Here is a 27,856-nt window from a genome sequence, read left to right on the forward strand (position 1 = left end):
TGGGTGGAGCCTGCTGGGTCCCTGCCCCACCTTTCCTCTCTTTCCTTGTGCAGGATGACTGGTCTTGTCTCCGCCCCTTCCTGTAGTTTTCTGTAATGGGTGGAGCCTGCTGGGTCCCTGCCCCACCTTTGCTCTCTCTCCTTGTGCAGGGTGCTCCGCCCCTCCTGTAGTTTTCTGTAGTGGGTGGAGCCTGCTGGGTCCCCTGCCCCACCTTTCCTCTCTTTCCTTGTGCAGGATGACTGGTCTTGTCTCCGCCCCTTCCTGTAGTTTTCTGTAATGGGTGGAGCCTGCCGGGTCCCTGCCACACCTTTTCTCTCCTTTTGCAGGGTGCTCCGCCCCCTCCTGTAGTTTTCTGTAGTGGGTGGAGCCTGCTGGGTCCCTGCCCCACCTTTCCTCTCTTTCCTTGTGCAGGATGACTGGTCTTGTCTCCGCCCCTTCCTGTAGTTTTCTGTAATGGGTGGAGCCTGCTGGGTCCCTGCCCCACCTTTGCTCTCTCTCCTTGTGCAGGGTGCTCCGCCCCTCCTGTAGTTTTCTGTAGTGGGTGGAGCCTGCTGGGTCCCCTGCCCCACCTTTCCTCTCTTTCCTTGTGCAGGATGACTGGTCTTGTCTCCGCCCCTTCCTGTAGTTTTCTGTAATGGGTGGAGCCTGCCGGGTCCCTGCCACACCTTTTCTCTCCTTTTGCAGGGTGCTCCGCCCCCTCCTGTAGTTTTCTGTAGTGGGTGGAGCCTGCTGGGTCCCTGCCCCACCTTTCCTCTCTTTCCTTGTGCAGGATGACTGGTCTTGTCTCCGCCCCTTCCTGTAGTTTTCTGTAATGGGTGGAGCCTGCCGGGTCCCTGCCACACCTTTTCTCTCCTTTTGCAGGGTGCTCCGCCCCCTCCTGTAGTTTTCTGTAGTGGGTGGAGCCTGCTGGGTCCCTGCCCCACCCTTGCTCTCTCTCCTTGTGCAGGGGGCACCTGTGCTTCTATGTACAATGTGGCCAGATCATGGCTGGTGGGAGGGGCCAGCAGGGGGCTGTACAGAGCTTCCTGATAACATCCCATCCCCCTTACCTCAGTACTCCTCTCCAGAGCCCTCAGTACTCCTCTCCAGAGCCCTCAGTCCTGATGCACGCAGTGGGAGGAGTTATACAAAAATGCCTTGGAGGGTGGGTGCCAGGCTGGAGGAGTGGGCGTTGGTTTGCATGCAGACCACCCCAGGAAACACCCGCATGTGACGCTGCGTCCCCACGAAATCCAACAATTGAAAGGGGGCAGGGCCAGGGACAGTCAGGCTGTGGAAGATAAGGGCTAGATGATGCTGGGCGTCCTCCAGCCAGGAAATGAGGGCGGGGCTCTATCTGGCTTGCTGCAGCTTCTAATGCACGTTGCGAGAAGCTCACAGTATGCGGTGCAATCAGAGGAAGTCGTTTCAGTCCAGGACAGGAGCCGGTAGAAGGAAAATGTTTATCACAACGTTACAGAGAATTCGATTGTTCGTGGCGCCCCCTCCCCCATCCATAAGGAAGACAGTGTGAATTTGTCTGAGGATCGATTCCGGTGACTTCATTGTGTTATGCAATCCAAACAGAGCGGGCTGTAGAGGCTTTATGGCTGGAGCTGAGTCAATACCGGCGCGGTGATGTCACCTCTACCTGGGAAGAAGTTTGGACCTTCATATATGACTTTCCTTAACTCATTCCTGGCCAGGAGATCGGCACGTCCGCTGGCTGCCGCCGTCTTCAGAGAGCGTCCCGCCAGCCTAGATCCACGGAAAGGTCTTGTCGCCAAAAAATGGCAGTTCAGTTTCGACCAATGAAAAGCTGCGGCTTTCCGGTGACAGTAAAGCCGAATATGGCAGAAACAAACGATCGCGGCTCTGTGATTGGCTGTTGCAGTGGTCACATGACCAGGGGCCGGTTCCGCCAGCTCCCAATCATTAGTAGAGACCGAGAGCTGTCTTTGATAACTGTTTTTTAGGTCATTCGTTATGATCGAAATCCGAAAATTAGAAATTTCGTAAATTCGAAACTTTGTATACCGGAAATTCGACAATTCGGACATGTGTAAAATTCGGAAATTCAGAAATAGAAATTCGAAAAATCCGAAATCCGGAAATTCGAAAATGAGAAGATCTGAAATCCGGAAATTCTAAATAACTAACTAACTTATAATAACTAACTATTAAATTATAGGTATTGGAATTTCCTTTCAAATTTGGCTGTTAGTGAACGTAATGAATATGAACTCATCCAAAGATACGAATCATCCGAAATAACGAATGCATCTAAACAAATGGAACGGAACAAATTAATAATTAAAACTTTTTATTATTGTTGTTATTTATTATTATTAATTCATTACGTTCCATTCGTTTAGATGCAGCATTCATTATTTTGGATAATTCGTAACTTCGGATGAATTCGTATTCGTTGCGGGTCATTCGATTCGGTTTTTCGGTCGTTCGTTATGATCGAAATCCATAAATTTTAAATTTCGTAAATTTGAAAATTCGAAATCTGGAAATTCGAACATTCGACAATTCGGAAATATAAATTTGAAAATTCGAAAATCCGAAATCCGGAAATTCGACAATCTGAAATCCGGAAATTCGAAATAACTAATTAACTTATAATAACTAACTATTAAATGATAGGTATTGGAATTTCCTTTCAAATTTGGCTGTTAGTGAACGTAACAAATACGAATTTATCCGAAGTTACGAATTATCCGAAATAACGAATGCTGCATCTAAACAAATGGAACGGAACAAATTAATAATTAAAAAGTTTTATTATTATTGTTCTTTATTATTATTAATTCATTACGTTCCATTTGTTTAGATGCAGCATTTGTTATTTCGGATAATTCGTAACTTCGGATAAATTCGTATTCGTTGCGTTTCCTAACAGCCAAATTTGAAAGGAAATTCCAATACCTATAATTTAATAGTTAGTTATCATTAGTTAGTTATTATTTCAGATTTTCAAATTTTCTGATTTTCGTCCTTCTTTAGAATTTTCGTTTATTTTCAGATTTTCGAATGTTTTGATTTTCGAATTTCCCAACTTCCAAATTTTTGGATTTTCGAATTTTAACAGTTAGTTATTATTAGTTAGTTATTATTTCAGATTTTCACATTTTTGGATTTGTGTTCTTTAGAATTTTCGTTTATTTTCAGATTTTCGAATGTTTAGATTTTCAAATTTCCGAATTCTCAAATTTTCGGATTTTCAAATTTTCTGATTTTTGAATTTTCAGATTTTTGAATTTCCGAATATCATAATTTTCGAATTTGCAAATTTTCGGATTTCCCAATTTCTGGATTTTCGAACTTTCGAATTTCGTAAATTCATAAATATGGAATTGCAAAAATTTGAAAATTCGCAAACGTGGATTTTTCGAATATTCGAATTTACGAATATTCGGAAAAATTTCTTTGAACGGGTTTTCGTTAATTCGGAATCTTACAAATTTATGAATTTGTCGAAATTCGTTAAAAAAAGTAATTTGGAAGGAAGCCAATTGCACATGTGAGCGCACTCTCAGTTCGGAAAGCTCTGCAGCCCCTAGACGCCTATATGTGCGGCATGTGAGTGCTAAAGCCTGCCCTTTTTTGCTGCCACACTTTAAGAAGTTAATATCTCATTCAGTGTTTTTTTTTTTTTTTTAATGCAAGCCATGGTGAATTTGACCTGAAATCAGCCTCGTGCTGTTCCTGTACAGCAGAGCTCATACTTGGAGAGGGAGGGTCAGCACAATTTGCCTCAGCTGTGTTGCATTGTTCATCTTCTAACAAAGCAGCATTCTGATAGGAGGAGAGATCAGAGAGATGAGCTCATCAGTCCACTGCTTCTCCTTCCACTGTTCCAGTGTGGTGAGGAAGAAGACCTGTAAGTATTACTGAGCTGCAGCAGAAAAAGGGGGGATGTGTGGCAGAGATGTGTAAATCTGGGTGGACAGAAATAAGGATCGTTTGACAGGTTGGGCCGAACGCTGTACCGAGTGTATCCCTCTTCCTGATTGGCCCAGGAGGAGAAGCAGGAAGACATTAGCGAAGAATAATTCACCCACCCTTTTTGAAGCTAATTAGAGCCTCAGGCTTTAATCACGAGCTTCAAAAAAAGAAAAAAGAAAAAAAAAAAAAGATTGAAATCCACTTCTGACAAGTTTTCCTGACACCAAGAGCTTCTGAAAGCGATCCAGCTGGTAATTAGCCACTCGGAACGCTTTCATGAAAAAGCCGACTGAAAAAAAAATTACTGCGGTTATGGCTGATAGCTATATCCATATCCAAACCACTTGCAAACCGCAACGTATATATACGTATATTGCAGTCGGCAAGTTGGCTGTTGGCTGTGTGAGGGCGTGGAATGCCCCGCGCTGCGCTGGAAAAAAATAAACTTTTTTTTTCAGTGCGCTCCACCCGCATGCCACCGCAACATGATGGTTGAAAGTTCATCCCGAACATTGGCTGTTCACCAGTTCGGAAAACACCTGAATTGGCAGGGTGTTTGACCATTTATTCGGCCCTCTGAATGCCCCACAATGCACTGCGAGGCGCACAGTATATTCTAAGCCCTTATTGGCTGAGGCAATGAATCAGGGCACCCTCCAATCAGGGCACAGAGTACTGTCAGAGTTGTGTGCTATAGTCAGTTATTGTGATTCTATTGTGAGTGTAGAGTGTCAGTGTAGTATGAATATAGTGATAGTGCAGCGTCAGTGTAGTGCGCCCATGCAGTTTTACTGTAGTGTCAGTGTAGTGTGTCAGGGCAGTTTTACTGCAGTAGATTGTAGTGCATTAGTGCAGTTTTACTGCAGTATATTGAAGTGCATCAGTGCAGTTTTACTGCAGTATATTGCTGTGCGTCAGTGCAGTTTTACTGAAGTATATTGCAGTGCTTCAGTACAGTTTTACTGCAGTATATTGCAGTACATCAGTGCAGTTTTACTGCAGTATTTCGCAGTGCATCAGTGCAGTTTTACTGAAGAATATTGCTGTGCGTCAGTGCAGTTTTACTGCAGTATTTTGCAGTGCATCAGTGCAGTTTTACTTCAGTATATTGCCGTGTATCAGTACAGTTTTACTGCGGTATATTATAGTGCGTCAGTGCGGTTTTTCTGCAGTATATTGTAGCGCGTCAGTGCAGTTTTACTGCAGTATATTGTATTGCGTCAGTGTAGTTTTACTGCAGTATATTGAAGTGCATCAGTGCAGTTTTTCTGCAGTATATTGTAGTGCATCAGTGCAGTTTTACTGCAGTATATTATAGTGTGTCAGTGCAGTTTTACTGCAGTGTATTGTAGTGCATCAGTGCAGTTTTACTGCAGTATATTGTAGTGCATCAGTGGCAGTATATTGAAGTGCATCAGTGCAGTTTTACTGCAGTATATTGTAGTGCATCAGTGTAGTTTTACTATAGTATATTGTATTGCGTCAGTGTAGTTTTACTGCAGTATATTAAAGTGCATCAGTGCAGTTTTACTGCAGTATATTGAAGTCCATCAGTGCAGTTTTATTGCAGTATATTGAAGTCCATCAGTGCAGTTTTACTGCAGTATATTGTAGTGCATCAGTGTAGTTTTACTATAGTATATTGTATTGTGTCAGTGCAGTTTTACTGCAGTATACTGAAGTGCATCAGTGCTGTTTTACTGCAGTATATTGAAGTCCATCAGTGCAGTTTTATTGCAGTATATTGCAGTGCGTCAGTGTACTTTTACTGCAGTATAATGAAGTGCGTCAGTAGAGTTTTACTGCAGTATATTGTGGTGCGTCAATGGAGTGTGTCTGTCTAGTGCAGTGTTTTACAACACATTACATAACATTTAGTGCTGTATACACCCCTTTTTATTTTTTTTCTTCTCTGCTGCGTGTTATTTTCTTTCTTTATTTTTTTTTCTTTGTCCCGTGCTTGTCTCCTTTTTTGAAATTGTGAGTTTTTCTGACTGTGGTGCTGTTGTTCCCTTTTTTTTTTTTTTTTATAATGTTGACATTTCTATCAGCGGCAGTCCTCAAGTTAAAGTGCACCAAACACCACTGTCCATTGATTAAAGTGCATCCAATTACACATTTCCCCTTCTCTATTACGTTTATTCTAAAAATCTCTAATCTTCTTCCCAGTGCTCTTCATTGTGGCCTCATCATACAGACTGGCTCCCCCAAACGGTTGTTTACCAAATAAAGGCAGCCTGCAGGGGAAATGTCATTTTTTTTCTTTATAAATGTCATTTTTGCTGCAGCAGGTTCTATACATGCTACAGATGTGCCACTTTACAGGCAGACTAATGCCCCGTACACACGGTCGGACATTGATTGGACATTCCGACAACAAAATCCTAGGATTTTTTCCAACGAATGTTGGCTCAAACTTGTCTTGCATACACACGGTCACACAAAGTTGTCGGAAAATCCGATCATTCTGAACGCGGTGACGTAAAACACGTACGTCGGGACTATAAACGGGGCAGTAGCCAATAGCTTTCATCTCTTTATTTATTCTGAGCATGCGTGGCACTTTGTGCGTCGGATTTGTGTACACACGATCGGAAATTCCGACAACGGATTTTGTTGTCGGAAAATTTTATAGCCTGCTCTCAAACTTTTGTGTCGGAAAATCCGATGGAAAATGTGTGATGGAGCCCACACACGGTCGGAATTTCCGACAACAAGGTCCTATCACACATTTTCTGTCGGAAAATCCGACCGTGTGTACGGGGCATTAGGGGACTTCCCAGGCACTATGTTTAAAGGATTTTTTCATTTTTATTGTTTCACTTTAATTATCATTAAATCACTGCTCATTTAATAATTTTTTTAAAAAAAACATTGATACATGTCCCCAGGCCCCCAATACTCTTTGTATGCCCAAAAAACTTGCATATAAGCTTGCAAAATGGGGACTTTTGATTTTCAGTTCGGATCCCATAGATTTTAATGGGGTTGTTGTTCGGCTCTGAACTTTAGCGATGTTCAAAAGTTCTGGTGAAAACTGAAAAGGGGGGGGGGGGGGGGTGTTCGGCTCACCTCTAGTGTGAAACAATCATGTACAGTAGCAGACCAGACATTTTGATGTTGATTTATTAATGGCAAATAGACTGTGCATTTTGTGAAGTGCAGATGCTCCAGAGCATTTATTATTGTGTTTATTAAAAGTCAGCAGCTACAAAAAGTGTAGCTGCTGACTTTTAATAAACACACACACACACACCTGTCCCACGGTCCAGCAATGCAGCCTCCCGAACCCTCGGCTCTCTCCCTTGCCTCACCGCGGTGCCGGCATCGCAAGTGTGGGCACCTGACTGTGACGTAAAGGAAAGATCTGGGGAATTGGCGCTGCCCTATTAACAGTAAATATTACTTGAAGGTCAGAAAAATAAATAAATAAAAAATAAGTGACAAAAAGTGTGTATAAAAAGAAAGGACTTGATGTGTGTCCCTTAAGTGAATGTACCCCTATGCATGTGCAAAATTATATGAATAAAAAATAGTGAAAAAATTATTTTATATAGTATATGACCCTATTAAGGTGGACGTGCAATTCCTCTGTGTTGTGTAAATGTTACAATAAGTGGGTAAGGTTTACACTTGCCCAACCTCCATTGTGAAACTGTGCATTTGCAACAAACCAAGCAAAAAAAAATTTTTTTTGTTGAAATCAGTGAGTAGCCTCCTTTTAAAATTATTGGGGTCCGTGAAAAAGCACACTGTTTGGGGGCTAGCAGCATCCGTATGAGGTTACCACATATCTCCAATATATATGGTGACTAAAGTGCACTGTGTATAAAATGGAACCAAAGTGCTAAAAACTCTATGTAACAGTATATTAGACTTCCTGAAAATTCATACATAAAAATAGGAATCTAAACAGTTAACACTCAAATTAAAAACCGCGAATATAAATACAACATCTGTAAAAAAAGTCCCTGTAATGGACCCAGGCAAAAATAAAATGTCTTATTTGTAGAGACAGGAATATTAAGGACATCAGGATCGGTTGACATGAATTTAAAAATGCCCAAGGGGTGATAAGAGGTGACTTTCGTGCGTGTAGAAGCTGGTGACTCCAAGTGCTCCCCCCCCCCCCCGTGCTCCCCCACTCACCAGAATCCGTCACCCCCTAGGGGGTATTAAGCAGAGGAGTGGGTGTCTTTGGGTAGCTGCCTCTGATGGATGTCCCTCTTAGGCTTCACTGCTCCGTGAGTTTCCTCCGTTAAACCGGTAATAAGGGTCCCCTTATACTGATCCAGCCCCGGGTACCTCCGCTAATATCCACCTCCGTACTGCTAGATCCTCCTCACGCAAAGAAATAGACAGGGGGCTTGCATAGTGAAGTACGTCCAGTTTATGTGAAAAGTTAAAAAAGTTCAAAAAAGCGTTACAATCACGGCTGTGAGCTAAGGATGGGATCGGGAAGCGAATCCGAGCATGCGTCCCGCCTTGCGTTCCAGCCGGCTCTTCCAGCTTGCGGCGTCACAGACGGGTGCACACTGTGCACGCGCACTACGCATGCGCGAGTCGCGCAGCGCCTCCCCGTTGGTCGGGCAATCTTCTGGGACCTGTGACGTATCCCAGAAAATTGTAAGAAGGGAGGGGAGGAGAACTGTCAAAACTAGGTACCTGCACCCCCCAAATAAAATGGCAAGGCAAATGTGGCATATTTGGGGGGGGGGGGGGGAGAAGTGCTTAAAGCTGAATTTCCCTTCTGGGTGGAGCTCCGCTTTAATAAATGAGCAGAAGCTCTGCTGACTTCCGTTATCCAATCACGTGCAAGCAAAAAATTTTCCTTGCGTATGATTGGGTATTCTCTGTGGCAGCAACACTTTGCAAGGTGCACAGTCCATTTGCCTTTAGTAAATCAACCCGTTTGCCTTGTCTTGTGGTGGGACTGCTCTGGAACCGCCACTCATCGCAGAGCTGCCTGAAAAAGCCTTAAAAATGAAAAAACAAACTAAAGTTCCTCTTTACAGTGCCTAGAAAAAGTATTCGTACCCCTTGAAATTTTCCAAATTTTGTCGTCTTACAACCAAAAACGTAAATGTATTTTATTGGAATGTTATGTGATAGACCAACACAAAGTGGCACATAATTGTTGTGAAGTGGAAGGAAAATGATAAATGATACAAATAAATCTGTGAAAAGTGTTGGGGGGGGCATTTGTATGGCGCCCCCCGGAGTCAATACTTTGTAGAACCCCCTTTTTTTGCAATTACAGCTGCAAGTCTTTTTGGGGATGTCTCCACCAGCTTTGCACATCTAGAGAGGACATTTCTGCCCATTCTTCTTCTTTGCAAAACATCTCAAGTTCTGTCAGATTGGATGGAGAGTGTCTGTGAACAGCAATTTTCAAGTCTTGCCACATATTCTCAATGGGATTTAGGTCTGGACTGTGACTGGGCCATTCTAACACATGAATATGCTTTGATCTAAACCATTCCATTGTAGCTCTGGCTGGATGTTTCGGGTCGTTGTCCTGCTGGAAGGTGAACCTCCTCCCCAGTCTCAAGTCTTTTGCAGACTCTGACAGGTTTTCTTCTAAGATTGTCCTGTATTTGTCTCCATCCATCTTCCCATCAACTCTGACCAGCTTCCCTGTCCCTGCTGAAGAAAAGCATCCCCACCACATGATGCTGCCACCACCATGTTTCACGGTGGGGATGGTGTGTTCAGGGTGATGTGCAGTGTTAGTTTTCCCCACACATAGCGTTTTGCTTTTAAGCCAAAAAGTTAAATTTTGGTCTCATCTGACCAGAGCACCTTCTTCCACATGTTTGCTGTGTCCCCCACATGGCTTCTCACAAACTACAAACAGAACTTCTTATGACTTTCTTTCACCAATGTCTTTCTTCTTGTCACTCTTCCATAAAGGGCAGATTTGTGGAGAACACGACTAATAGTTGTCCTGTGGACAGATTCTCCCACCTGAGCTGTGGATCTCTGCAGCTCCTCCAGAGTTACCATGGACCTCTTGGCTCTTCTCTGATGAATGCTCTCCTTGCCCGGCCGGTCAGTTTAGGTGGACGGCCATGTCTTGGTAGGTTTGCAGTTGTACCATACTCTTTCCATTTTCGGATGATGGATTGAACAGAGCTCCGTGAGATGTTCAAAGCTCGGGAGATTTTTTTACAACCTAACCCTGCTTTACACTTCCCCACAACTTTGTGTTGGTCTATCACATAAAATCCCAATAAAATACATTTTACGTTTTTGGTTGTAACATGACAAAATGTGGAACATTGCATAGGGGTATGAATACTTTTTCAAGGCGCTGTAAATTACATTTTAACTGCATTTCAATGTAATTGGATACATTAAAGGGTGTTTTTTTCCCCCACATCATACATTTGACATCCAGCCTTATTATCCCGCCCCGTATTATCCAGCCACCACACACGCTGCGACCGCCGAACACTCGGATTAAGTCGAAATGGGGAAACGTTACATTGCGCAATGGCGGTTTTCCGCTTTGTTAACCCTCCCCGTGCGTTATTTTTTTGTTGGGGGCGGCCCAGCGACCTTTCTGGACGGAGGGCTTAGCAGAGAGGCAGAAGCCGAGGAAGGAGAGCGTGTTTTATCTGCGATGGGGCAGCGCGGAACTCCGTGTGGTTGAAAATTTACATGAGAAATGGCCCCGCTGCAAAAAAAAAAAGGCCATTTCATCCCCATTGTTTCAGTAACGCAGCTGTCATTTGTGCGACATGACGCCTGCGTCCTTGTACCATGCTAATTTTTCCAGGGACAATTTTTTTCCACAATGAGCTGTGCGGCTTCTAACAGAAATCTCTTTATGGGCCGAGCCCCAGGGAGTTCCCAAGTCTGCCAGGCCGAACAATAGGCCAGAGCTGTAAGCGAGCTTGTCTGTGGACATAATATGGCATGAAGGGTATTGAGGCAGCCTCCAATCTGCCCGCCGTTAACACCTGGTAAAAAAAAAAAAAAAAATGCCTTCTGGAAATTAATCAAGATATCAATCAATGGCTGACAAAAACACCGCGGCCCTTCCACGCCGTAAAAGCCGGCGGAGATGTCTTCTGTCACTAATAGTACATTACGTTTTACTAATGACCTTCCACGATGGCTCACATAAAGGGCCGGGGGAAAAGGGGGCGGCCGGGGGGGGCCCACTCCGACCATGGAAAAGGGGGGGGGGGGGGGCGGTGGAGGGGGGAGAGTGACCGCAATGGGGGGCGTTCAGCCATCAAACCAGCAACCACTGCGGATTAAGGGCCTCATGTACACGGGCAGAAAAATCGCTGCTTTTAAAGGCGTTTTTTTTTTTTTTTAATTATCCATTCCAGCCAATGGGTCCATGCACATTGTGGCGTGTAGATTCGTATTTTAGAGCAGCGTTCGGGGGGCATAAAAAAGGGAGGAGCTTACTGGCATCATTTTTTGCACAGTATATATGCATAAATTCACCCCATAAATAAATTCCTGTTCTGGGCAGTAGAATTATTTTACATTCATACGCTTCCAAATTGCCATACACCTGTAAGAGGGGCTTTGTGGTTGGCTAGATCATAGCTCCCAACCGTCCCGGATTTCGAGGGACTGTCCCGGATTTAGAACAATGCCCCTCTGTTCTGCCTTGTGTAATGACTAGACATGTGCAGAACGAAAAAAAATTCATTTTGTTTCGTTATTTATATGAATTTTTTTCGTTAAATTCCTTTCATTTGTTTAATTCATTTTCGGGATTAGTTTTGTTTATTCGTTTTCTGAAAATTAATCAAGATATCAATCAATGGCTGACAAAAACACAGCGGCCCTTCCACGCCGTAAAAGCCGGCGGAGATGTCTTCTGTCACTAATAGTACATTACGTTTTACTAATGACCTTCCACGATGGCTCACATAAAGGGCCGGGGGAAAAGGGGGCGGCCGGGGGGGCCCCACTCCGACCATGGAAAGGGGGGGGCCGTGGAGGGGAGAGAGTGACCGCAATGGGGGGGGGGGGGGGCGTTCAGCCATCAAACCAGCAACCACTGCGGATTAAGGGCCTCATGTACACGGGCAGAAAAATCGCTACTTTTAAAGGCGTTTGTTTTTTTTTTTCATCCATTCCAGCCAATGGGTCCATGCACATTGTGGCGTGTAGATTCGTATTTTAGAGCAGCGTTCGGGGGGCATAAAAAAGGGAGGAGCTTACTGGCATCATTTTTGCGCAGTGTATACGCATAAATTCACCCCATAAATAAATTCCTGTTCTGGGCAGTAGAAATATTTTACATTCATATGCTTCCAAAACGCCATACACCTGTAAGAGTGTGATTGGCTAGATCATAGCTCCCAACCGACCCGGATTTCGAGGGACTGTCCCGGATTTGGAACAATGTCCCTCTGTTCTGCTTTGTGTAATGACTAGACATGTGCAGAACGAAAAAAAAAACTATTTACGTTTCGTTATTTACATAAATTTGTTTAGTTAAATTCCTTTCATTCGTTTAATTTGTTTTCGGAATTAGTTGTGTTTATTAGTTTTCGAATCAATTTAGAATAGTTTAATAAATTAAGAAATCGAATAGAAAAATTTTATTTACTTTTTTCTATTCTATTCCTTTATTTTCTAGTCTTTTGTATTATTTTTGGAAATTGGAAAACTATTAGAATTCGAGAACTTTTCGAATTGGAAAACCTTTCGAATTTGAAAACTTTTTGATTGCAAAAACTTTTTGAATTCGAACGGTTTTCCAATTCGAAAAGTTCTCGAATTCTAATAGTTTTCCAATTACCAAAAATAATGAAAAAAGACTAGAAAATAAAGGAATAGAATAGAAAAAAAACCCAAAAATTTTCTATTCTATTTCTTTATTTTCTAGTCTTTTTTCATTATTTTTGGTAATTGGAAAACAATTCGAATTCGAAAAGTATTCGGAAACTGAATTTGAATTTCGTCCAAATTTTTTTTTTTTTCGTTATTTCAGATTCGTTTAAATTCGGTACTATTCTAATTCAGAAATTTGGATACATCCGAATTTCCCAATAACAAAAATTAATCCGAATTTTAATTCGAAACTAAACGAACTGCACATGTCTAGTAATGACAGAAATCTACTGCTCCCTGTGATCGGGAGCAGTGATCGCTGTCATATCCTAGGTAGCCCCTCCCCCTTCGACAGTTAGAATCACTCCCTAGGACACTCTTAACCCCTTCATTGTCCCCTTGTGGTTAACCCCTTCCCTGCCAGTGTCAATTACACAATAATCAGTGCATTTTTATAGCACTGATCGCTGTATAAATGACAATGGTCCCAAAATAGTGTCAAAAGTTGTCCGATGTGTCCACCATAATGTCGCAGTCATGATAAAAATCGCAGATCGCCGCCATTATTAATAAAAAAAAAAAAATTAATAATAAAAATGCCATAAAATGCTATTTTGTAGACGCTATAACTTTTGCGCAAACCAATTAATACACGCTTATTGCAATTTTTCTTACCAAAAATATGTAGAAGAATACGTATCGGCCTAAACTGAGGAAAAAATTTGTTTTTGTATATATTTTTGGGGGATATTTATTATAGCAAAAAGTAAAAAATATTGTTTTTTTTTCAAAATTGACGCTCTTTTTGTTTTGTTTATAGCGCAAAAAATAAAAAATGCAGAGGTGATCAAATACCACCAAAAGAAAGCTCTATTTGTGGGGAAAAAAGGACGTCAATTTTGTTTGGGTACAGCGTTGCACGACCGCGCAATTGTAAGTTAAAGCGATGCAGTGCCGAATCGCAAAAAAAATGGCCCGGTCATTCAGCAGCCAAATCTTCCGGGGCTGAAGTGGTTAAAGGCACTACCAAAAAACAATGAATCATGTAAAAAAAAATATATGTTACAAAAACAGTATAGACAAGGTGCTGAACATGGTCATGAATACTAAAAACTCAAGGTATACAACAATGGAGATACAGTATCCTAGACCCGACGCGTTTCAGAGCTGATTGTCGAATCCTTCATCAGGAAACAACATTCCTGGCTGTTGCCCTATATATGCCCAAAGGAAGAAATGTCCACACCAATAGGGTTGCTGCACTTTACTGAATGTACTCAGGAAGTGGCATAAGCAGTCACATCAGGGCCATCTTAATAGCATCATGGGCCTCCGGGCAAAGTAAGGCACTGGGGCCCCTACTGGCCAGCCCCAATTTACACACCTGCTCTAAAGAATTAAAGTATAAATAGTTGATAGAATTAAACATATATTTATTAGTACTTTCATTAAAATTGATTTTAAACAATAAAAAAGGCCATAAATCAAAGACTAATCAACACAAAGGGCACAATACAGGAAGGGGGGAGGCAGAAATGAACAGTACAGGGCGAGGGGGTCAGGAGGGGTCAATACTTGGATCAGGAGGGCACAGTACAGGTTTTTGGGATGCTGCCCAGGACACGGCCATCCCGGCATAGCTTAGTAAAAAGCATGAATGTCCCGGCAAATCCGGGACAGTTGGCAAATATGATGTAATGCAAGATTGTCATAGGGCCCCCCATGCACCTGGGGCCCCTGGGCACTGCCCAGGGGTGCCCATGCATTAAGATGGCCCTGCATCACATTGACATACTGTCCAGAGTCTACTGTCAAGTGACAGTACACAGTCAATCCCACAGCTCCCAACTGTCCCGGATTTCGAGGGACTGTCCCTGATTTGGAACAAAGTCCCTCTGTCCCTCTTTTCTCCTCATTTGTCCCTCATTTTGGTCTGATCTATATAGTTGTAAATAAAATGTACTTTATCTTTCAAAAAAAGTATTTCCCGTTGCTAAGTCTTTCTCTCAATTTCTAAATTGCTCCATTGTTAAATTTCAAAAGCCAGTATAAATTTTTTTTTGTATAAATCTCCTTTAAGGGGGGCGTGGCAGGGGCGTGTGTCCTATGCCTACATACTTTTGCTAATAGGTATCCCTCGTTCCCATCTCAAAAAGTTGGAAGGTATGGTCAATCACATTGGGTGGACGGACCGCAGCAGTCACATGTGAAAGCATCATGTAGCACTTTTAAGCACCATCTCCTTTCTGACAGTCTCACCTTCCACCTGGGGTCATTAGTACTCACAGGAATGGGATCTCTGTAGGCCCCTCCTCCATAGGTACACTTTTCCCGGGACCCTCCAGGAGGAGAGCTTCACTCAGGGATCTCTTGGCCTGGCCTAAAATGCCTTTTACAACCTGCCCTAGCCCCCACCTCTATAAGGGTCGGGAAGTCTACAGCCTTGGGCTCTCTTGGGTGTAGGTCTACTCCTCCCCAGCCAGCCCTGTCCAGGACCTCCAGGTGCAGGTTACATCTGTACTGGTGTGGGGTACAAACACTTTACCGGCACAGAGACATTTTTTTTTTTTCGTAGTTTACACTTTAGGGTTATAAAAGACCTGAGTGCCCCAAGGAGAGTAGTAACCATATGCACTGCAGTGAACAGTGGGTGTGGCCAAACTGCTCTTGCTGACATCATAACCCCCCCCAGTGATGCTGAACCTGCCCTCAGACAGCCGTCCGTCCGGACAGCACCAGATTTGGGTGTGGCTGTCTCGGTCACTTGGGAAGCCACACCCCGGTCTGAATAACGAGACACATGATTCAAAACCCGGACTGTCCGGGTGAATCCTGGACAGGTGGCAACCCTAGCCCTGAGTACACTGGGGCTCCCAACCTGGCTTATAATTGGGCACTGACTCACCCATGGCGGCACTGCAGGAGGGCTCTAACCAAAAGGGACATAACACCTGATGACACTGTCAGCTGTAACCAGACACTGTTCTAGAACAGAGCCACCTAGTGGCAGACTGGCTAACTGCGCCTGTCTGCACATGCATAAACGCACATAATTACACGCCAAAACACCAGCTTTGTACCATCTGCTTTCAGAAAGTTCCAGCACAAATAGAAGTACTTGAACCACTTCCAGCCCTTAGGCCCTATATATATATATACATGGCCTTGGGTGGAAGCAGTTATACCAGGATTATGGCTGTAGCCAGGGATGGGTTTTAGATAAAAGTGATCCAACAGCCACCCAATCACTCTTATAGGGCTTAGAAGCCACCCCCCCTCCCCTCCTGCTGCCATTCCTGGGGAGCCCCGCACCACTGCAAACTAGGGTTGCCACCTGTCCAGGATTCACCCGGACAGTTCTGAGTCAGAACTTCTGACTGCCTGAAACCCGGACACATTATTCAGACTGGACTATGGCTTCCCAGCAGGTTTGCTGGCTGTAGTTGGCTTAGCTGAAAGTGACTGTAAAACTCTTTTTTACACTGTCCAAAGCCAACACTAACAAAACTAACAATTCCCCCAACCCCCCCTCACCCCCACACTGATGGGAGAGGAGAGAGGGCTCGCTCTGCACCTCTTCCTCCCACCCCTACCCCTCTGTGTCTGCCCACACTCCAATCCCCGGCACTGTGCCTCAGAAAAGGATAGCCGGGGCCAGAAACTGGAAGTCCAGCAGCCTCAGATACATCTGGATGAGAGGTGCTGACTGCCAAGGGGTGAGTGAGCTCACCATCCATCCCTGTCTGTGACTGAAGTCTCCCCCCTTCTCTCTCCTGCCTCTGAGTGACTACACTAAGGCAAATCAGGGTTCTCAGAGCACCCCTTACATCAGAGCTCCCCTTTACACCAGAGGCCACAGTGTTCCAGTTTACAGCAGAGTCCTCTCCGTACATCAGTGTTCTCAGTTTTCCCCCTTAAATCAGGGTTTTCAGAGCATTCCTTAGAGTCCCCAGAGTTCTCCCTTACATCAGAGTCTGCAGAGTCCCCCCTTACATTGAAAGGAAACTCTGTGAGTTCAGATGTAAAAGGGGAACTCTGTTCCGAAAATTTTACGAACCTAATGTTCGTATTTCATATGAATCCGAATTGAGTTTCGGACACGAATTTACGAATTAATTTTAATATGAAACGGAACCGAACGAAACGAAACAAATTTATTAAGGGTGCACGTCTACTGTCAGGAAGGCTGTAGACAGAGGACAGGAAGGACCATCCACCCCCCTCCCCCGTGATGAATGAAGCCAGAAGCAGTGAGGATTCTGTCACTTCCAGTTTCAGTTCTTTTTTTTACTGGCCCAGCCCAGCCAGCAAAACAGCCAATCAGCTGCTCGGCTGCTTTGGAGGGCAGAGGAGGGATCGGGGGTCTAATAGACCCCATATCTATCCATAAAGAGTAGCTGTCACTGGCCCGGCTATCATAAGGGATGTTGTTCATCCAGTGCGATAGCAATAAAGTTGATCCAAAAAAAAAAATAGACTGTGTAAAAAAAAAAAAAAAAAAAATGTAAATAAAATAAATAATAAAAGTAAAAAAAAAAATCTAGCACAGCCATTGCTCCGTGCTCACACACAAATGCAAACACGCACACATATGTAAACATTGATCGCACCACACATGCGAGGTATCGCCGCAAATGTCAGAGTGAGACCAATAATTCCAGCTCCGGATCTCATGTTTAGCTGCTCGATTCCCTCTGACACACTTGGTCATAAACGAAAAGCCGGTTACAAGTGTGTGAGGTTTAGGCGTTAGTACACTACCACTATGTGATAATGCACAGGATTTAAGTCACAAGCGGCTTGGTGATAAAATAGGTATATGTATTACGGTAATGCAGACAAACAAGGTGTAAATCAATAAACAGGCAATTACCGAGACTTAAGGACACTATAATAGATAGTTGGTCAATAATCCACTAGCTTAAAGCTAAATGAGCTCTAGCAAGGTTAAACTGAACTATACCAGATGCAACTAGAGTCTCCAGAATGGACCCAACTACCTTAGAAGACAAAAAAAAAAGTCCTTCTGTGCACGCTATGCATATCACCTCTATGGTGGGTGGGTGTATGCATCTCTAGTGCATGGGGAAAACCTGAACCTGGCCCCTGATATTCAATGTTGCCCGTCTTTTGGTGGGGCCCTTCTTTAGGTGGTGCACTTAAACTGTCCATCTGACTGGGTGGGTAAAGAATGGCAGGTGGGCTAATTAGTGGGAGCAGTCTCTGTTGTGTTAACAGTGTGTAGCGGGCATTTAAGGCACGCAGTTAAGCTCACCCTTCCCGACAGGTGACTAGTCTGGTCCCAATGGCTTGGACAATCAGGTCCCAGGGGTTCAGTCTCTCGGCCCGGATCCTCATACAGGGTGCAGTCTCTCAGCTCCAATCCTGAAGACACAGCATCCCTCTTTCCCAAGGTCCATCTCTGAGGGCAGCATGGGCTGACTCAGAAGCGGGTCTGCTTGGCTCCTCGCTTTGGCTAAGGTCCCTGAGAATGTAAAGCACAGACCCTGGCAATCGGTCGGTACCCTTTGCTCTCCTCTCTGGACTGGCCTTGATCTCTTTCTCAGTTTGCCCGAGAAAGCTGGTGAAGCTCTCTTCCTATGGGTGCAGGGATTTGTGGGAATTCCAGTCCAGTAGCCATTAGTCTATAGTCACTTAAAAAGAGCAGCACCCCTTTAAGGACTACGCTTTGTTGATAGAAAGTCATAAGAAGTCCCGTTTGCAGTTTGTGAGAAGCCATGTGGAGGACACAGCAAACATGTGGAAGAAGGTGCTCTGGTCAGATGAGACCAAAATTTTTTGTCCTAAAAGCAAAACGCTATGTGTGGGGGAAAACTAACACTACACATCACCCTGAACACACCATCCCCACCGTGAAACATGGTGGTGGCAGCATCATGTAGTGGGGATGCTTTTCTTCAGCAGGGACAGGGAAGCTGGTCAGAGTTGATGGGAAGATGGATGGAGACAAATACAGGGCAATCTTAGAAGAAAACCTGTTAGAGTCTGCAAAAGACTTGAGACTGGGGGGAGGTTCACCTTCCAGCAGGACAACGACCCGAAACATCCAGCCAGAGCTACAATGGAATGGTTTAGATCAAAGCATATTCATGTGTTAGAATGGCCCAGTCACAGTCCAGACCTAAATCACATTGAGAATCTGTGGCAAGACTTGAAAATTTCTGCTCTCCATCCAATCTGACAGAGCTTGAAATATTTTACAAAGAAGAATGGGCAAAAGTGTCCTCTCTAGATGTGCAAAGCTGGTAGAGACATCCCCAAAAAGACTTACAGCTGTAATTGCAGAGAAAGGGGGTTCTACAAAGTATTGACTCCGGGGGGCGCCATACAAATGCCCCCCCCCCCACACTTTTCACATATTTATTTGTATCATTTATCATTTTCCTTCCACTTCACAATTATGGGCCACTTTGTGTTGGTCTATCACATAAAATCCCAATAAAATACATTTATGTTTTTGGTTGTAACATGACAACATGTGGAGAATATCAGGGGGTATGAATACTTTTTCAAAGCACTGTAAAGGGGCTAGAGGTCGGGGGATGGAAAAAGTGCAGCTGAACCGCGAGGCCTTACCGTCCCTCAACTGCTACTGTGAATGATCGATTGATATTGGAGATCTTACTGATCATGCCAAAAAACTGTCTTTTATTTAAGGCTATTGATGATATGAAGCCATTTATTATCACATAGATGTTTGGCTTCTTTTTAAATCAAAATGATAACAGAAATTCTCCAAATGTCCCCAATAAAAAGTCCCCCCCCCCCAGAAGGTTTGGCCTCGGTACAGACACAGAAGGTGGCACACACACGGGTTACAATGGCAATTAAAGGTTCATCTCCCACATTTGTGGCTTTTTAAATTGCAATTAGTGTCTGTGTATAAATAGTCAATGAGTTTGTTAGCTCTCATATGGAGACACTGAGCAGGCTGGATACTGAGCCATGGGGAGCAGAAAAAGAACTGTCAAAAGACCTGCGTAACAAGGTAATGGAACTTCATAAACAGGAAAAGGATATAAAAAAGATATCAAAAGCCTTGAATAAGCCAGTCAGTACTGTTCAGCCACTAAGAAGTAGACATGTGCAATTCGATTCGTTCCGTATTCGTTTTTCGTCAAAATTCGGCATATTCGTTCATTTCGGAAGCATCCGAATGAATGAAATTATTTGACACGTTTTTTCGAATACAAATTTTCTAAAAGAACTAAAACTCAAAAGAACGAAAATCCAAAAATTCGAAAATCTGACAATCAGTATGAACGAAAATCCGAAAATTTGAAAAACCTGAAAGAACAAAAAACATTTGGATAATTTAGTTTTTTTTTTGTATTTTCTATTACAATTAAATTATTAAACATTATTATAGGTTTTTATTATTATTATTATTTATTAATAATAAATAATAGTAATAATAATAAAAACTAAAATAATAGTTCTAAACTATTAAATTACAGGTATTGGAATTTCCTTTCAACTTTGGATACCTGTTAAGCCGTGTACACACGGGCGGACTTTTCGACCGGACTGGTCCGACGGAACGAATCCGTCAGACAATCCGACCGTGTGTGGGCTTCATCAGACCTTCAGTGGACTTTTTCTGTCCAAAATCTGACGGACTTTAGATTTAGAACATGTTTCAAATCTTTCCGACAGACTCGAGTCTGATCGAAAAATCCGTTCGTCTGTATGCTAGTCAAATGGACAAAAAAGGACGCTAGGGCAGCTATTGGCTACTGGCTATGAACTTCCTTATTCTAGTCCCTTCGTACGTCATCACGTTCAAAGGAACGGACTTTCGAATGGACTTTAGTCTGTTCGTGTGTGGGCAAGTCCGGTCGTTCGAAAGTCCATCATAACTCAGTCGAAAGGCCGTCGGAAAGACCGTCGGACGTTTGATGCTGAAAAGTCCGCTCATGTGTACGCGGCATCAGTGAACGTAACGAATACGAATTTATCCAAAAATACGAATTATCCGAAATGCTGCATTTAAATGCTGCTTCTAAATCAATGAAACATAACGAATATGAATGCATCTGAAGTTACAAATGATCGAAAATAACGAATGATTAGCGTGGTTGAGTTGCCAGAAAGAAGCCTTTACTACACCAATGCCACAAAATAGCCCAGGTTCAATATGACTGACAACACCTTGACATGCCTCACAGATTCTGGCACACTGTAATCTGGAGTGACAAGACCAAAATAGAGATTTTTGGCCACAACCATAACCTATGTAAGTCCTATAGCAACAAGAATACTATCCCCACTGTGAAGCACGGTGGTGGCTCACTGATGTTTTGGGGAATGTGCGAGCTATAAAGGCACAGGAAATCTTGTGAAAATTGATGGCAAGATGAATGCAGCATGTTATCAGAAAATACTGGCAGACAATTTGCATTCTTCTGCAGGAAAGCTGCGCACGGGACGCTTTTGAACTTTCCAGCATGACAATGACCCTAAGCACAAGGCCAAGGTGACCTTCCGGTGGTTGCAGCAGAAAAAGGTGAAGGTTCTGGAGTGGCCACTACAGTCTCCTGACCTTCATATTATTGATGGCGCTCTGGGGAGAACTCAGATGTGCCGTTCATGCAAGACGACCAAAGACTTTGCATGACCTGGAGGCATGGGACATTCTTGGACTTTCCAGTGGTTACAGCAGAAAAAGGTGAAGGCTCTGGAGTGGCCACCACAGTCTCCTGACCTTCATATTAACGATGGTGCTCTGGGGAGATCTCAGATGTGTGGTTCATGCAAGACGACCAAAGACTTTTCATGACCTGGAGGCATGGGACGTTCTTGGACTTTCCAGCATGAGAATGATCCTAAGCACAAGGCCAAGGTGACCTTCCGGTGGTTACAGCAGAAAAACGGTGAAGGTTCTGCAGTGGCCACCACAGTCTCCTGACCTTCATATTGTCGATGGCGCTCTAGGGGGGAGAACACAGATGTGCCGTTCATGCAAGACGACCAAAGACTTTGCATAACCTGGATTCATGGGATGTTCTTGGACTTTCCAGTGGTTACAGCAGAAAAAGGTGAATGCTCTGGAGTGGCCAGCACAGTCTCCTGACCTTCATATTAATGATGGTGCTCTGGGGAGTTCTCAGACATGCGGTTCATGCAAGACGACCAAAGACTTTGCATGACCTGGAGGCATGGGACGTTCTTGGACTTTCCAGCATGACCATGACCCTAAGCACAAGGTCAAGGTGACCTTTCGGTGGTTACAGCATAAAACTGTGATGGTTCTGGAGTGGCCACCACAGTCTCCTGACCTTCATATTATCGATGGCGCTCTGGGGAGATCTCAGACGTGCGGTTCATGCAAGACGACCAAAGACTTTGCATGACCTGGAGGCATGGGACGTTCTTGGACTTTCCAGTGGTTACAGCACAAAAAGGTGAAGGCTCTGGAGTGGCCACCACAGTCTCCTGACCTTCATATTAATGATGGTGCTCTGGGGAGATCTCAGATGTGTGGTTCATGCAAGCTGACCAAAGACTTTGCATGAACTGGAGGCCTTTTGCCAAGACAAATGAGCAGCTCTACCACCGGCAAGAATTGGGGGGCCTCATAGACAACTATTAGAGAAGACTGACCGTTGTCATTGTGACTAAAGGGGGCAATACACAGGATTAAGAACTAAAGGGATGCAGACTATTGAACAGGGGGGGGGGGGTCATTTCATTAATTTACTTGCTGCCATGTTTTGACCTATGATTGGACCATTCTGTTATCTTCTACAGTTACAGAATAGGAATCCCATATAAATAATACAAGAAATGGTTTTTTGCTGCTCACTCATGTTTTCTTTAAAAATGGTCCATCCTGTATATTACCAATTCTCCAAGGGGGGAGGCAAACTTTTAGGCACAACTGTATGTGTCGGCAAATGTAGTCTGTTCTTTTTGGAGATCTTCCTTTACTCAGAAATACCCGGTGATCCCGCCAGTTCCCCTCCTTTCCCTGCTGCGTCCTTCTGACTACACCAATTACAGAAGCGGATCCATGCTGGCGGGGTCAGTTTGCATCTATCAGCTGCTAACTGAAATGACAGAACTCTGTGCCGGGGTATAGAGTACCTGTAGCCCGGTAGCCAGCCTGGTTGGCACGCCCCCCCCCCCCCGCCCAGCCCAGCTCATTTGGATTGATGGTGGCACCTGGCAAGGCCTTGTCAGAAGCAGCAGCCTGTAGTTGGGTCGCTGTGGTATGCAATGCTATTTTGTTCCTCACCAGCCCGTACAGAATAATGGTGCCACGCCCCAATATAACCCCCCTCCACCCCACCCCCGCAAATAGTAAACACTAGAAAGCCTTGTGGTCACTTGACCTTGGAATGAATTACGGGAAATGCAAGCTTTATTTGAAGAAATGGCGCTTTATGGGAGACTTAGGAATGCGGTTTGGGTTGCCTGATGTGATTACACACCATAGGTGACTTCACATAAGCTTTAAAGCTGAATGGACAGAAAACCTTTTTTATTTTTTATTTTTATTTTTTTAGTTTGATGGGAGAAGAGTCAGAACTTTTGTCTGTTTTTTTTTTTTTTTTTTTACTGGCTGTCCTGTGTCCTGTCGGGGAACCGTATGACAAGCGCTCTTTCACCATTTAAATGTGAGTTGCCATATGTCTCCTTCATGATTTTTAATAGGCATACTACACTTAGAGTGCGCCCTCTAGTGTTTTCTTTCAAATAGGATTGATGCTGTGATCCCGGGACATGGCCCGGGACACAGAATTTGCAGGACAGAGGACCAAGCTGCTGGACAGTCCCAGAAAATCTAGGCATCTAGGTAAATGGGAGGTAAATGGGAGGAGGTCACGTGCCCCTCTCCATGCCTAAAAGCTACACCATATTACCAAAAGTATTGGGACACCTGCCTTTACACGCGTATGCATTGTTGTGTATGTATTGTTCTTAGGCGAGATAAGGCTCGAGGGTGGAGGTTCAAAGACATTGTCACTTGACGTGACAGGGTCTCTTTAAAGGTGTTGTAAACCCTTAAGGTTTTTCATCTTAATACATTCTATGCATTAAGGAGAAAAACCTCCTGTGATGCAGCTGCCCCCCAGAGCCCCCCTTTTACTTACCTGAACCCGACCTTTCCAGCGACGGGGACGAGCCCAGCAGCTCCAGCCGGTCTCTCGGGTCCTTATTGGATAGATTGATAGCAGCGCAGCCATTGGCTCCTGCTGCTGTCAATCAAATCCAATGACCCGGGAGCCAAGGGGGCGGGGGCAAATCCTGCTGTCTGTGTCAATGGACGTAGCAGCAGGACACGGGAGCGCATGCGCACGAGTGCCCTGAGGGAGAGCTGCTCTCAGGGCTGGTGCAAGGATTTTTGACAGCCTAGGCGAAACTTAATTTTGCTGCCCCCACCCCTTGCTCCACCCCTGACTACACCACCTTTGCCCTGCCCATGTATACCCCACCTTTTTAATGAAGCGCCCATCAAATACAGCCCACCAGAGTCCATCAAATGCAGTCTTACCAGCGCGCATCAATGCAGCCTCACCAGCGCCCATCAATGCAGCTTCACCAGCGCCCATCAATGCAGCTTCACCAGCGCCCATCAATGCAGCCTCACCAGCGCCCATCAATGCAGCTTCACCAGCGCCCATCAATGCAGCTTCACCAGCGCCCATCAATGCAGCCTCACCAGTGCCCATCAATGCAGCCTCACCAGTGCCCATCAAAAGCAGCTTCACCAGCGCCCATCAACACAGCTTCACCAGCGCCTATCGATGCAGCTTCACCAGCGCCCATCAATGCAGCTTCACCAGCGCCCATCAAATGCAGCCTCACCAGTGCCCATCAATGCAGCTTCACCAGTGCCCATCAATGCAGCTTCACCAGCGCCCTTCAATGCAGCTTCACCAGCGCTCATCAATGCAGCTTCACCAGCGTCCTTTAATGCAGCTTCACCAGTGCCCATCAAATGCAGCCTCACCAGCGCCCATCAAATGCAGCCCACCAGCATCCATCAAATGCAGTCTTACCAGCTCGCATCAATACAGCCTCACCAGTGCCCATCCAAAGAAGCTTCACCAGTGCCCATCAAAAGCAGCTTCACCAGCGCCCATCAAATTCAGCCTCACCAGTGCCCATCAATAAATGTTTGCTTGCTTCCATTTATTCGGGAGTCGGGACACAGACACAGTCCTCTGCTGCACCTCTGACACTATGTGCAAACGGAGTGGCGGCTGCCTGCTGATGCTGAGACCTAGTTGCTCGCTGCAGAGAGAAGAGCGTAGAAACACCAGTGGCCGGGCACCCTAGGCAGCACTGCGCCTGCCTAGTTTGCCTTAGTGGTAGCACCGGCCCTGGCTGCTCTCCAACGGGGGGCACTCAAGAAGAGGAGGAGCCAGGAGAGCCGCTGAGGAACCCCAGAAGAGGAGGATCGGGGGCCACTCTGTGCAAAACCAACTGCACAGAGGAGGTAAGTATGACATAAAAAAAACAAAAAACGAACCTTTAGATATCCTTTAACTGATCTCAAAAACAACATCAAAAGGGCAATTTAGGCTCCTTAGAATATTAATTTAGCTGCAGTGCCATACTGATTCATAATTAAGGAAAAGACCTTTATCTCCATTTTACATTTAGAAGCCATATCTATAGAACCCGTCCTTTATTACTGCAGCCTTATTAATATCCCCTTAAAGGGCAATGATCAGATAAGGCAAAATGAAGTTCATTTCACGTCGGCGAGTCAATCATTTCTGGAGAACGCTACGCTTATTACAGAAATGTCAGCGGTAAACGTCTCCTGGTTTAACCCCTCGTGGCTTCCCAGGAGGTGAAAAGGCCGAGAGAGCCGGTAGGGGAGAGCCGTGTGAAGCCGCCCGTGAGACGATTACTCCTGCAAACTTTGCCGACTGGAACGACTTGAAAGGCTTCAGAAAGACATTACAGGACCGGACCTCTCCTTTCCAGAAGCCGTCCTTCTACCTGCGGAGAGGGCCCAGGTAATCTGGACATCGGGGGGGGGGGGCCCTTTGAAGTCGAAGCCTTTTTTAGAAACAGTTTAACCTTGCTGGCTGCGGTTTCAAAACCAGAGGAATCAATCAGCCGGGAATTACTGGAGAATTATTCGATGAAAAACTCTTTAAGTGTTCTTCCATTAACGCTTTTTTTTTTTTTCCTTCCCTTTAAAGGTTCCCACAGAGGAAAAGAGGAAGAGCGCGAGGTGTGACATTGTGAGTCCGGGCTTGTGCTGGCGGTTATTATGTCAAGAAAAACTATTAAAATCCTCCGTAACTCCATTCCCTTTCAGCACGACAATTAGCTGCGCTTTGATGTTGGGAGGAGAACCGGGTTTGAGTTTGGCTGGTTACATAAAGGCGGAAAAGTTTTCTCTGTTACAAAACAAAAAAAATGTCATGCATCTGCAACGTTCCATCTCCAATAAACTCAATGAGTTCTTTTGGGTTATATGACTGACCAAAGGTCACCAGCTAAATGTTACAATTTGTTACATTGTATGTGAAGCCAAAACTTTCACCCCCAACAGGAAATGAGGGGAAATCTGCAACACAGACAGAAAAAAAAAAGCTAGATTTGGTATCTTATAGGGAACATCTAGAAATATTAATTGTGGCAATGCAGGGCCCTAAATTATTTACCTTTTGTCTTAAAGAGGAAGTCAACCCTGATGGGTTTTAGGCCAGAAGTATCATACAATAATATAATCCGGCAGGGGCGTAGATAAGGGGGGGGGTCAGGAGGGCCCAAACCCCCCCTAGAGCATCAGTCAATTTCAAAGCAGCTAGGCTAGTGTAGCAGATGTCTGGAGTTTCTATTTTCTTATGAACTGAGCCAGCACCCAGTGAATGTGAGTGGCATATTGGTATGTACCAACCGGGAGCGGTGTTCATTCTTTTGTTATTAGGCAGGATTCGCATTATCCAAAGCTCTGAAGAGTGATCCACTTTTTGCATCCTGTGATGAAAAATTGTCACAGCCATGGCATGCGAGTAGCCTCCTCCAGCTGTATTTCAGATTTAAGGTCGGTGGCCAAGGGGCAGTAAAACTGGGGCTTAGCCGCAGTCTGTACCGGGACCCATTATTTCTAATAGTTGTCCTGCTGATAGAACAATCTGATTTAAAAAAAATTGAAGAGGAAAATGTAAAAGGTTAGGGTGTTAAATGGTCTCCTCCAAACAGACAAAAATACATATATTTTTAGATATTTATTAGAAAAATAGAAAATCACATATAGACTAAAAGTCAGTAGGGAAAAAAAATACACATCCCTACATATAAAACCACACTATGTGTACAACAACTCAAAATAGAGATGTTACATTAAAGTAGGCAACATGTTTCCCGGACTGCAGAACAGCTTCTTCAGGGCTTGCTTGTTTCATAACTAGCTCAAAATCGTAAAAATTGGGGCTTAGCCGCAGTCTGTACCGGGACCCATGATTTCTAATGGTGGTCCTGCTGATAGAACAATCTGATTTAAAAAAAATTGAAGAGGAAAATGTAGAAGATTAGGGCGTTAAATGGTCTCCTCCAAACAGACAAAAATACATATACTTTTAAATATTTATTAGAAAATAGAAAATCACATATAGACATAAGTCAGTAGGGGAAAAAAATACACATCCCTACATATAAAACCACACGTTTGTGTACAACAAATCAAAATAGAGATGTTACATTAAAGTAGCCAACATGTTTCGTGGTCCGCATAGCAGCTTCTTCAGGGCTTGCTTGTTTCGTAACTAGCTCAAAATCGTAAAAACATCTGGGGACATCCGGATTAGGGGGAGACCAGAAAACAACCCACACCCTGGACAAAACACACATGGAGAAAACCATCCATTACAGTTTATGAGTTGATGTTATAATTTTTTTTCCCCTCTGTTTTTGTTTTTGTGTATACGTTGTTGTGATATAAAAAAATAGAAAATAAAATCTGATTTAAAAAAAAAAATATTGAAGAGGAAAATGTAAAAGGTTATGGCGTTAAATGGTCTCCTCCAAACAGACAAAAATACATATATTTTTAAATATTTATTAGAAAAATAGAAAATTACATATAGACATAAGTCAGTTACATTAAAGTAGCCAACATGTTTCG

This window comes from Aquarana catesbeiana, linkage group LG06 (genome assembly GCF_042186555.1).
Source record: "Aquarana catesbeiana isolate 2022-GZ linkage group LG06, ASM4218655v1, whole genome shotgun sequence".
Taxonomy (NCBI): Eukaryota; Metazoa; Chordata; class Amphibia; order Anura; family Ranidae; genus Aquarana; species Aquarana catesbeiana.